Consider the following 13,761-nt stretch of genomic DNA (forward strand, 5'->3'; position numbering starts at 1 on the left):
TAGTCGATAAAGCAGAAATAGATGTTTTTCTGGGACTCTCTTGCTCTTTTGATGCCTAGTGTTATGTTAATTTGGTGGCAGTCTTGCCACCTTTTGAGCTCACACTTAGCCCTGAGCCAGCCATACCCCTTAAGTTATTTTCATATAAACTGCAGGAAATAGATATGAGTGGGGACATTTTAGCAGGTTGCATTTCCCTGGAACAGATCCTGTGAAGAGAATTTGAATAAAAGAGGTGTGTTGATCCCAGGAAGCGGTAGCAGAAGAGTGGGAAAATGAGGCAGCCGACATGACGGCATGGCCATGCAGGTTCCCTCTGCGGACTCAGTCCCACTGAGACTCTGGGAGACAGTAGTGGACATGACTCATCCTTGTCTCTGCTCCCCAAAGGGCAAAGGGGGTGGGAGCACTGAATCACTGATTCCTGTCATGGCTGAGGACCGCCAGGGAGGGAGGTGCATGTTGGTTCCAGTTGCTTCCAGTGTATCTCTGAGTCAGATCCCTGTCTCCAGAAAAAGGCTTCCGGCGAAGATGCTGCAGATGTTGGCAGCTGGGAATCTTAAGACTTGGCCTGTGGGGGAAGGTGAGTGTCAAGACTGAGCAGGGCACCAACAGAACTTGCCATAGATGTGATATGGAGACAGATAGATAGACAGGTAGATAGCAAACAGCATACATGCTCACAGATACAGACATTGGTACGGATAGGAATAAAAAGCAAGATCTGTAGAAGGCAAGGCAAAGGTATATTGAAGGACTTGAAGTAAGAAAGAAATGCTTCTAAAAAAACTAAAAGGTGTATTAAAGGACTTGAAGTAAGTCCTTCATGCTTTGAAAAAAGCCATTCAAAGAAACTATTTCTTTGGGACTTCCCTGGAGGTCCAGGGGTTAAGAATCCACCTGCCAATGCAGGGTTCGATAGCTCGTTCGGGAAGATTCCACACGCTGTGGAGCAACTGAGCCCATGCACTACGACTGCTGAGTCTGAGCTCTAGAGCATTGGAGTCGCAACCACTGAGCTTGCATGCCCTGGAGCCTGCGCGCTGCAAGAGAAGCCACGCAGTGAGAAGCCCGTGTACCGCAGCTAGAGAGTAGCCCCCCACCCGCCGGAACGAGAGAAGAGCCCACACACAGCAACAAAGACCCAGCACGGTCAAAAATAAATAATTTTTTCTAAAGACCATTGTTCCTTTATAGCACAGGAAAGTCACAAAACAAAGTTTAAGGGCAGCTGTCCTTTAAATAAATTTGTTATTGTGTTTTTAGTCACTAAGTCATGTCTGACTCTTTGCCACCCTATGGACGGTAACCCGCCAGGTGCCTCTGTCCATGAATTTTCCCAGCAATAATGCTGGGTTGGGTTGCCATTCCCTTCTCCAAATTTTTTATTAGCTTCTGGATTATTTCTTTGCAACATTTTCTTAAATTGTCGTTTTTTTGCATGGTAGAAACTTAGAGAATTAAAGAAAGAAAAAAATGATCTATAGTCCCTGCATCCAAATACTAGCATTACAGATATTTTGATTTTTCCTTCCAGGAATATTCATGAAAGTAAGTATGGTTTTAACAGCTAGGATTATCTTTCATTTATATTTTTTCTCTGTTTTTTTTTTTTAAATTTCATTTAACAATATGTCTTAAACAAGGGTTTCCCCTTGATCAGAGCTAAGGAAGCACCTGCTTGTAGAGTTAGGCAAAGTTCCCAATCTCCCTGGGCCTGAATCCAGGAACACTTTGAGAGAATAATTAATAGCTGGTTCCCAACTGAGGTGCAAATATATAGCAAATTACAACATATAGCAGCATAGCTGATAGACAGGGCAGGTTATGGAGAAGAGCAATAGATGACCTGAAAGAGAAAAACAAAGTCATGAGAAAGGAGAATAGAATCTGGGCAAGAAAAAGCAATAGGGCTGGACTAGACGGGGACAGTGATGACGCCCATCAGAACCTATCGCTTGGCAATGGACAGAGCCCTGTGGCTCAATGGTAAGAATGGATCTCTATGGGTGAACAAGTCTTCCCTCCCCTGCACCCAGCCCTCACATATAAAATATAGACTCGGCCACAAGAAGAGGCAGGGATCTCCTGGTAGGCCAACAGGAAAGGTAAGTGATGGAGATCCTGAGGGGCAGAGCGCCTATTTGGGGACAGTCGAGCAGAGAGCTGGCCAGCCTACGGCAGCTTAGTGAAATGGTATGGGGGCATCAATAACAGCTCAGAGCAGGTGGTACTGAGCTCTTAGCAACAACAAGGGAGGGAGCCTGAAAGGCTGTTAGAGGTCAAGGGTGGGGCAGGGTCAGTGTGTGGGCAGTCCGACCTAGGAAAAGGTGTGGATAGATGGCCGTGAAACACAGCAGGGATCAGCAATAGGGACAAGGAAGGTACTGCAGGCAGCAGCCAAAGCAGATCACAGAGCAGCAGCTGAAGGCAGAGGTGCAGGCAGGGTGCAGATTACATCAGAGGCAAGGCTCTCCCCCTTCAACAACTCAACAGAATTTGGAAATGCCGTGGTATTTGCCATGGAGCAGGCAGGCAGTTAGGGTAAATCATTAAAGTGACCTACTTAGTATTCACAAGCTAAAAGTATTTCTTACATACATTAACAAAGATACTCCATAATCTTTATTATATGCATACCTTGCAATATATTTAACCATCCCCCTGCCATTAGATACTTAGACTGTCTATAGCTTCTTGAACCCTACAAATAATATGAGGAATTATTTCACACCAAAAACTTTTTTCTACATACAGTACTTTTTAGGTTTGTTTCCAAGATTATGTTATCAGTTATTGGATAATAGGGCTTCCATGGTGGCTCAGACAGTAAATAATCCACCTAAAACACAGGAGACCTGGGTTCGATCTCGGAGTTGGGAAGATCCCCTGGGGAAGGAACTGCCAACCCACTCCATTCTTGCCTGGAGAATCCCCATGGACAGAGGAGCCTGGCAGACTACAATCCATGGGGTTGCAAAAAGTCGGCCATGACTGAGCGAATAAGCACAGCACATTTGATAATTTTATTTATTCCCTCCCAAACAATGTTTATTTTGCATCACACTTAACTTTGTAACATTCTTTGAGTTAAAATGTATTCTCATTTTATAAGTGAGAAAATTGAGGCTCAAAAAAGATGAAGTAACTTGCCTAAGATCTCAAAGCTGACAGGATATCCATAGAGATGACAGTACATGTCCTAGGTCCCAAATCACATGCTCTGAACCACCATACTATGCTGGATATTGCATTGAAAATACTACACTGGAATTAGTTTTGAGAGTTCTTAAAACAAGTAAACACACTTAGTTTGAATAGCAAAATGACGGAAAATTTATATTGCCTGCTCTAGAATCACCTGGATGTGAATCATCTCTCAAAGGGCTTTCAGGGTTCCATGGGGTTGGGGAAGTTTGCCCAACTCCACAAGCAGAATCACCACATTTTGACTCACAATGGAAAGCTACCAATAAAAAAACCAAACAAACTCAAAATCATTGTCTAATTATAATCATTTATAAAAGTATTAGGAAATACTTGAACTAAAAAGTATATTATAGTAAAAAGTTTATAGTTAAAATAATTATTATATTCTATGGTTCTGCAATTTAACAAATGATATACCATTCTAAGTTAAATATACTGGGAATTTTTTAAAAGAGTCACTCTGTTTTTCCAATAGACAGTTATTATTTGCAAAATGTTTACTAAAAGAATTTAGAATAAAAAAATATATTAGGGAGAGAACAACCCCTCTTCTCACAAGTATGAAAAATTTCATGAGTAGATAAAAAGGTAATTCATTAAATTTCTAATAAGTGCCACTCAACAAGATTGAGGTCAGTGTTGTTCAGTTCAGTTCAGTCGCTCAGTCATGTCTGACTCTTTGTGACCCCATGAACCGCAGCACACCAGGCCTCCCTGTCCATCACCAACGCCCAGAGTCCACCCAAACCCATGTCCATTGAGTCGGTGATGCCGTCTAACCATCTCACCCTCTGTTGTCCCCTTCTCCTCCTGTCTTCAATCTTTCCCAGCATCAGGGTCTTTTCAAATCAGTCAGCTCTTCGCATCAGGTGGCCAAACTATTGGAGTTTCAGCTTCAACATCAGTCCTTCCAATGAACATCCAGGACTGATCTCCTTTAGGATGGACTGGTTGGATCTCCTTGTAGTCCAAGGGACTCTCAAGAGTCTTCTCCAACACCACAGTTCAAAAGCATCAATTCTTTGGTGCTCAGCTTTCTTCATAGTCCAACTCTCACATCCATACATGACCACTGGAAAAACCATAGCCTTGACTAGATGGACCTTTGTTGGCAAAGTTATGTGTCTGCTCAGCAGCGGCCACAGGACTGGAAAAGGTCAGTTTTCATTTCAGTCCCAAAGAAAGGGAATGCCAAAGAATGCTCAATGTTGTTCAGATGTCACTAAAGCTTCAACATATTAGCTCCTTCTTTAAATAAATTTAGCTCAACAGATGTAAAGCATCTAAATGTTTCTTTTACTAAAAGTGATACATCTGGTTCAGGGAAAGATGCAGTGTATTGAAAGAACCCCAGATTGGAAATCTTTAGCTACATCCAAAATTAGCTGTTTGCTTGTGGGTAAATCACAGTCAAAAGCCATAATCAGGTATAGGTTTTCACCTTATTTATGTCTGGCCAGTATCACAGAAGCTTCCAGATTTGCCTCCTTCTTTCAGATTTTCTCTCCTATGGTGCGTTTATCACTTAAAATTAAACCTATAGATTAAACAATGTCAAAGATATAATGCTAGGGACATAGGGCTACATAATAAGTCTTTTATACATTTGCTATTATTATATATAATTCAAATTCATCTTTTCAGAGATTAAAAATGTTGAGGCGGAAAGGAGTTAAGTGATTTACCCACAAGCAAACAGCTAATTTTGAATGTAGCTAAAGATTTCCAATCTGAGGTTCTTTCAATGCATTGCATCTTTCCCTGAACCAGATGTATCACTTTTAGTGAAAGAAACATTTAGATGCTTTACATCTGTTGAGGAAATGGCAGCTAACATTTAATGAATATCAAATATGTGACAGGCACTGCACTGGATGTTTCCCAGGTTTAAACAGTTAAAATCCTTCAAACAACCCTATAAGGGTTGGTATTATTAACTTTGACAAACTGAGTCTTAAAAAGTCTCAGGTATCTTACCTAAGTTTAGAAACCTAGTAAATAAATTTGAATTCTGGCAGTCTGACCCTGAGCCTGCTCTTAACAATGCTATTATCCTAATTCTGCAAGTAGGTGTGATCTGTATTAATCAAGATATGCTACACTGTGCCACAGTCTCAGAAAAGAAGGGAGAGAGGGAAGGAGGAAGCAGGGGGAGCTGAGAGAGAAAAGAGAGAGGAAAGAAGGATGGGAGAGGGGACTGAAATTTCAGTGCCTCAAGAAAATAGTGTTTATTTCATGTTCACATAAAATTTGCCACAACTTCACCACCCAATCCTGGTAGCAACTTGAACTTGGTCTCTAAGTTATTTCAGTAAAGCAAATGCATGAGCTGGAGGTTCGTCCCCTGAAATCTAACTGCAAGGGAGGCTGGAAAATGCAGTCATCCTAATGCCTAAGGCCAGTGGTGAACAGGTTTCCTCATCTCTGCCACGGCCATTATACTCAATCTACAGGTAAGAAAACTGGCGCTCAGGTATACTAAGTAGTTTGCCTAAAGTCACAGGGCTAATAAATGTTGATGACTAAGTTCACAGGATCACTGGAATCCAGAGCTTACCTACTGATCACTAAACCATGCAGACCCTTAAGTCTCCTGGCCTTTTCTACTCTGTCACCTCACTGACTGCACACAGAATATTTGCTAGTGTAGATTCTTTAGACTTGTTATTTTTCAGGTTTTCACTACAATGTAATCTGCTTTCATGTAGCCACAAGGACTAACACATGTTAGACATTTTAGCACAAATTTCCATGACCAATCCTTTCCATTTATCAAAACCCAGTCTGATGGCTGATGGCAAAGAGTGCCACCAGCGCTTCAGGGAAGGTTCTGCTACCTCAAGTAGCTAGATGTGACTTAAAATAACCTTCATCCTTCTGTAATGGGAAACTTAATTCTCCATAAGTAGTGGTGATCAAGGGGGAGCATTTTTAAGTGGTTGAAAACGTCATTCAACTTCTTTCCTCATAATTTTTAGCTAAATGAAAATTATCTTCTTACTGCCTAACTTGTTAGTGTCAAGGCTTCCTTTATGGCTCAGTGGTAAAGAATCTGCCTGTAATGCAGGAGGAGCAACAGACACTGCGTTCAATCCATTGGTTGGGAAGATCCCCTGGAGGAGGAAATGGCAATTCACTCCAACATTCTTGCCTGGGAAATCTCTTTGGACAGAGCAGCTTGGAGGGTTACAGTCCAAAGGGTCACAAAGATTTGGACATGACTTGTTAAATAACTAGTTAAAACATTATGAGATAAGAAGATATGAAATTCATACATTTCCAAAATTATTGTAGAACCCTATTGATAGGATGAAATACTTTTCTAGGAGAGAGGACTTTTAATTACTGAGCAGTTTCTGCTCACTCAGGCTGATGATATCTGATTTGACAAAATACAATCTCTTGCTCCTGGAGAAATAGGTGTCCTTTATTCCTTGATTAGATATGTTTTATTTCTACTTAATGGAGAGAGTGGGTGCAGCCTCTCCAGCAAAAGACAGCCTCAGAGGCATAGTACCTGAGACCTAGAGAGATGGAAGTGATAAAGGACCCCTGATCATTGACCCACATTCGCAAGGCATGCAGTGACCCCTGTGGGTTGACATGTCTCTTCCCAAGATACAAAGAGGGTGCACTTTATGGCATTATTTACTTTCACCATTCTGACGGGGGTCTTTGCTGCACAGATTTTCAGAGAAGTTCTCATTCTAACAGGTAGTAAAATACTAGTCAAAGGTATTGTTTCAGCCTCTTCTATCTACAGAAATACTGTAAATCCCCATTGTTTCCTTTTATTTTTACTGAAGTATAGTTGTTTGGGGGCTTCCCAGGTGGCTTAGTAATGTCCCTGGTGCGTCAGATGGTAAAGCGTCTGCCTACAATGTGGGAGACCCAGGTTCAATCCCTGGGTTGGGAAAATCTCCTGGAGAAGGAAATGGCAACCCACGCCAGTATTCTTGCCTGCTTGCCAATGCAGGAACTGCAAGAGATGCAGGTCACTGGGTTTGATCCCTGGGTTGGGAAGGTCCCCTGGAGAAGGAAATGACAACCCACTCCAGTATTCTTATGAGGATCATCCCATGGACAGTAGCCTACCAGGGTCTACTGTCCATGGGGTTCCAAAGAATCAGACATGACTGAGCGACTCAGCTTGATAGTTGATTTATGATGTTGTGTTAGTTTCTCCTTCACAATGCAGTGAATTAGCTATTTTGTTGTTCAATCATGTCCAGCTCTTTGCAATCCCGTGGACTGCAGCATGCTAGGTTCCTCTGTCCTCCGCTATCTCCCACAGTTTGCTCAAATTCATGTTCATTGAGTCGGTGATGCTATCTAACCATCATATATTCCTTCCCTCTTGGACTTGCCTCCTACCTTCCCATCCCACTCATTTAGGTCACCAAAGAGCACCAAGATGAGATGAATTGATTAGGTTTGACACATAGACCCTACCACATGTGAGATGGTTAGCTCTGGGAACCTGCAAAGCAGCAGAGAGCTTCACTCATTACTTTGTTGCAATGACTCCCCAAGTTTGACTCTACAGATCTTAGATCTGAAAGTCTGGAGAATTTACTCAATAAATACTATCCACTTTCACATTCACACTCCACCATTCTACATTTGCCTGAATATAAAGGCTAAACTAAAGGGAAAATACGCACTCATGAAAGATTTAGTTTTCCCTGACTGTAGTCTCTCCTGTTTACCAGTTCTGTTGGCATAAGCAGATAAAATTGAATGACATCTCATTTTTTCTGGTACCTGTGTATGAAATATTATGATATTGCAGGTCATTATGTATACTGTATAAAGCAACTTCACTTCAATAGTATCTATATTCCTTTTCCTTACAACCAACATGAATGGGTTTTAAATTTAATTCTAAAAATGTTTATCAAAAGCTTAATAAGAAACATCATCTCTGTATACTTGTACTTTTTTTTTTAAAAAATCCATCATTTTCAAGCTGATTCTCTTTAAGCTGCTGTCTAAAAACAGTCTTAAATCACTATTGAATATTTTTAAGAAACTTTACCTCCACTGCCAAAGTGAAAGAAAGGAGAGGAAAATCTTTTCACATTTTGGAAATCATAGGATCCCTCAAGACACGAGGAATTAAATCTAAAATATGGGTGAATTTAATCCCTTAGTAAATACATTGTTCTTTATATTAAAAGTGAAGTTAGAAAAGTTATTTATGAGTATAACACTGCCCAATTTGACCATATCGGTGCTCAGAGAGTTGTTACAATTTCTTTCAAAGATTTGAAATAAAATGTCAATAGCTTCGTTGTGTCACCTGGCCAAAGACAGGATGGAGATTCTTTTCTTTCTTGAGTCCTTTATGGTATAAATGAGTATCTTAGTAGTTCACAAGTTTAGTAGTTTGTTGCTGAGAATCAGGGATTAGGACGGGAAATTCACAATCTAATGGTTGTCAACTGTGTTTTTTCCAGTGGAAGCCAACCTTCATGGTTGGAAACAGACAGAAAATCAGCATTTCAGAAATCTTTCAAGTCCCCAGCTTTTAAATAAATCAGTTAACAATAATGAATGTTACTCTAAGGCCTCTAGGATCTCAAACATGCGATGCACTTTAGAAGTACCCAGAGAGCTTAAAAAATAAATAAAACATGCTTGGGTCTAATGACCTAGTATTTCTATTGGGCAGCAAGTTTCGAGAATCATTGTCTTAAGTGTAGCAAGAACAGACACTGGATTTTAGAAAGGAGAAACAATCCTCAAGAGTCGCATTAATAGAAAAATTTACTTTTAAAAACCATGCTCCTGTCTATAACCCTGGCCACATTGTGTATAACAAACTGATAGTTCACCTTTCATGGTCCAGGCAGCCCAGAAAAGCTTCAGTAAATACTAAACAACAAGTCTTGGGAGACAAAGAGCTTTCTCCTCTTGTCCTCATTACTCTTCATCTAGTTCCAGCTGGAACTAACGTCCTCCAGTAGGAAAGAGAGGGATCTGAACTGAATACCAAAGGAGGAGCGTAAGAATGTGAGAGATAGTGTTGGAAGATAAACTCTATGTGCGGCAACAACAAAGTCACCAGCTTTATTCTTGACATTTCCCAGTTCATTCAGGCATGGATACTTTGAATCTATGTTCTATCAGACTCCCTATGGTTCTCATATAAATGACTAAGCATATTATATGCGACTCATTAAAGAACTGGTTATGAAGAACTGAAAGCCAGACACTCCACTCTGTGCTTAAGAACTCACTGGCAATTCAAACACCAGACAAGTATAAAAAGTGTCCAGCAACACAAGAGTAGGAGTGATCGGTTCTGGTGGTTTCTAAAGCCTGCCTTCTACTCAGCAGCCACGATCATCACTGCCTGGGTCTGCTGCATGATCACCCACCTGGCTGGCAGAGGGAAGGGAGTGGTTCGGGCACCGCAGTCAGTCTATAATCAGACCATAAAATCAGTCAATAAATAAATGCTGAACTTCAAAGGGAGATTGTCGTCAATCGTTTCTTCTTTTTCTAAAACCATTAGAAGTAGAAAAACTGCAGAGGAGATTATCAACGTAGGTGGCATTTAATGCTTCTGACACCTACCTATGAATTGTGAATTTTTCTTACTGTTTTGCAAGAAGAAATATAGCTAGATTCATGGCTCATGGCTGTTTTTGTTTGTGTATTTGTGTGTGTGTGTGCATGTGATCTGTCCTAGGTACTCTTGTGACTACAAAGATGAAAAAGACAGAAGCCCACAGCACCAGGAACTATAAGAGACATGCTACATGAATGATATCATTCAATTTATTATTACTTACTGTTTTGTTGTTTATTATCTCGTTCGATTTAATCCTTCACAATAGCCTTGTGGGTTTTGGTATTACTTTTTCTTGGATTTTCTTGGATTACAATTCTCTCTTATATACCAGGATTACCTTATCTTCAAATGTGTGTATAAAAGCAGAATATCAAGAGTATTTTATGGTCAAATAATTTTGGAAACCCTTAGTTAAGTAAAGATGCTTCTCTACTATAGAACATCTTAGAGCTTTTAAATCCAATATTCACTGGAACTCTCTAAGAGAGTGATAAACACAGATGTGAAGTCAACCAGTTTGACCATGGAAAGCATTGTTAAGATGACTTCTTTTGGTGACACTATCTAGGGAGAAACCTTTTGTGTAAGTACAGCCTTCTACTATCTGCCCTCAGAAGCTATAGGCTCCAAAGAGCATTGAATAAAGGCACAAATACCCATCTTAAAGGTTGGATGTGGTCAGTGCTGTCAGACAGGAAGAGATAGAAGCCAGGGCAGCCCAGGGTTAAAAGGAAAATACCTCCAGCTGTTAGAACAGACTGCTCAGGAAATGTGACATTTGGTATCAGTTTCCTCCCAGGATCCCACTCTCAAAACCCAGTGATCAGCAGAGGTAGCTGCAATCTGGAATCACCTGGAGGATTTAACAAATGCTAATCTCTGGGTCCAACTCCCAGAGAGTCTGATTTATCTGGTTTGGGGTATAGGCCAGACATCAGGATTTTTTAAATCTGCCCAAGTGATATAATGAACAGTCAAGGTTGAGACTCTGGAGAAGTCTGTGACTTGCCTTATCCAGAATAAAAATGATGCTTTCTCTGCAAAATTCTCATGGTGATGCCCCTCAGCTGCTCCCACAGTCAAAAGCCATAATCAGGTATAGATTTTCACCTTATTTATGTCTGGACCAGTATCACAGAAGCTTCCAGATCTGCCTCCTTCTTTCAGATTTTCTCTCCTGTGGTGTGTTTATCACTTAAAGCTAAACCTATAGAAGCTTTACAGAATCAGGATAATAGCGTTGTTAAGAGCAGACTCAATGTCAGACTGCCAGAATTCAAATCTATTTACCAGGTTTCTAAACTTAGGTAAGATAACTGAGACTTTTTAAGATTCAGTTTGTCAAAGTTAATAATACCAACCCTTATAGATTTTAACTGCTTAACCCTGAGAAACATCCAGTGCAGTGCCTGTCACATATTTGATATTCATTAAATGTTAGCAGCCATTTCCTCCACTTCCTCCTTCTTCATTACTAACATCATCTTCATCATTTTGTTACTTTTTGGATTAACTCATGCAACTGTCCAGAAGTTAAAAGAAGCTTGTTAGGACTCTATTAAGAACTGGAAGCTTCCTAAGAATGCAGAATCCCAGGCTCCACCCCAGATGTGCATTTTCAAGGTGAATTACTGACACATTTAAGTTAGGAGCTGATTCCATTCTGGGTTCTCAGCTTTGCTCAGATTAGAATCATCTGAATATAGCTTTAAAAAAATTGATCCCAGACCAATCAAATCAGAATTCTGGTAATGGGACCCAAGCATCAGTATTTTTAGAGTGCCAAGGGCGATTTTAGAGTGCAGCTAACATTGAGAGATTGTTTTAGGTTTTAGAGATTACCAGTAACCTCAAGCTTCTCATTCTCGGTCAGCCTCACTCTTTCTCTCTCTCCCACTGTCTTCTGTTTTCTCTTTCTCCTGCTCTCTTTTCTTATTGGGCTTCCTTGGTGGCTCAGATGGTAAAGAATCTGCCTGTAATGCAGGAGACACAGGTTCTATCCCTAAGGGAAGATCCCCTGGAAGAGGAAATGGCCACCCACTCCAGTATTCTTGCCTAGAAAATTCCATGGACTGATGAGCCTGGTGGGTTGCAGCCCATAAGACCACAAAGAGTCAGACACAACAGGACCTTTCACTTTCACTCTCTCTTCTTACTGCAGCCAGAGTCTATTTTCCTTTCCAATTTTTTTTGCTTCTTTTCCCCTCAAACTTGCTTATGTTCAGATTCTGAACTCTAACTTGAGCATTGATAACTCCTTCATTTGAAAGAGGGTAAACCGGTATTCCAAACCCAACCCTCCGTCACTTCCTAGATAAGCCCCCACCCCTGTGACTATCTTAATTCTACATACAGCCTCATCTATACAACCTTCATTTTATATCCTTTACCTTCACATCTGCTAAAGGGAAAGGTCTACACCTATTTTAATTATTAGTAGGTGAACATTTCTAAACATAAAAACAAACAATAAAACTTTATTTTTAAAAAGCTTTTAAAAAAAAAAAAAAGCTTGTCTAAAATGTTACCAAGAAGATGGATCACGGTACCAAATTTTTATAGCTTTCAGACTTCTTTTACATTCATGAGCACATGTGAATCCTACAACAATCCTTTAAAGTATTCTAAATCCCATCAAGCACTCATATATAATGAGGAGGAGTTAAATGACTTGCCCATGTCCTCAGAGCTAGTCAGTGGCTAAGCCAAGTCTTAGATACTTACCTTCTGGTATATTTCAGTCTACTTCTATCACGCCACACTTCAAGTCAGAAAGTCCAGAATGTGACTGCTCAAACCCAGGGTTGGGTAGTGCCAACTAATGAGAATAAAGCAGGAGCCTGTGAGCTGTGCCTCTCTCTGCCTTTGCCTAATTATCGCGGGAGGCCTAGCAAAACCTGATTCTCTGGCTTGGAAGTCCTACATTAAACAAGAAGTAGAGATCTGCGTTTTTGAATCTTCCTTCAGGAAACATTGATTTCTTCATTAAAAGATGTACTAGTCCCTGGTCAGACTTCTCTCCAAAACCACTGCAATATTTGCTTGGATAATGAGCTTTCAGTGTATCTTTGACCTGAACTTTACCTGTTTCCCACAGCCTCACCAGCCTGCCAGCTCTCACTGAAATATTTCAAGAATAGAATGCAGGGAGGAGAGAACAGACCCGCAAGCAATAGGAAAACAAAAGGAACAAATTATAAATAGGAAAGTGCATTACTTACCTCTGAAGAGCATTGAATTAAATATTAAAGTACCATTGGAAAAGAAACCACTTCAACTCAAAAAATTATGTTCATGGCATTTTTTATTTCATTCATTATATTATTTCTTTAGGTCCAGAATTTCAAAAGACTTAACATTTATTAAGGATAGGTTTTAATGGTCTTACCATACAAAACAAAAACAAAGGCAATTATGTGAACTGGTATATATGTCAATTGCCTTGATTGTGGTGGTCATTCCAGAGTGTGTAGGTAATCAAAACTGATTCCTACTATAAACAAGGTGAAAAGACAATGCTTAGAATGGGAAAAAGTAATAGCAAATGAAACAACCGACAAAGGACTCAGTTCAGTTCAGTTGCTCAGTCGTATCCAACTCTTTGTGACCCCACGGACTATAGCACGCCAGGCTTCCCTGTCCTTCATCAACTTCCAGAGCCTACTCAAACTCATGTCCATCAAGTCGGTGGTGCTATCCAAACATCTCATCCTCTGTCATCCCTGTCTCCTCCCACCTTCAATCTTTCCCAGCATCAAGGTCTTTTTAAATGAGTCAGTTCTTTGCATCAGGTGGCCAAAGGATTGGAGTTTCAGCTTCAGCATCAGTCCTTCCAATGAATATTCAGGACTGCTTTCCCTTAGGATGGACTGGTTGGATCTCCTTGCAGTCCAAGGGACTCTCAAGAGTCTTCTCCAACACCACAGTTCAAAAGCATCAATTTTTTGGCGCTCAGCTTTCTTCACAGTCCA

This window comes from Cervus canadensis, chromosome 33, assembly GCF_019320065.1.
Source record: "Cervus canadensis isolate Bull #8, Minnesota chromosome 33, ASM1932006v1, whole genome shotgun sequence".
In the NCBI taxonomy this organism is placed as follows: Eukaryota; Metazoa; Chordata; class Mammalia; order Artiodactyla; family Cervidae; genus Cervus; species Cervus canadensis.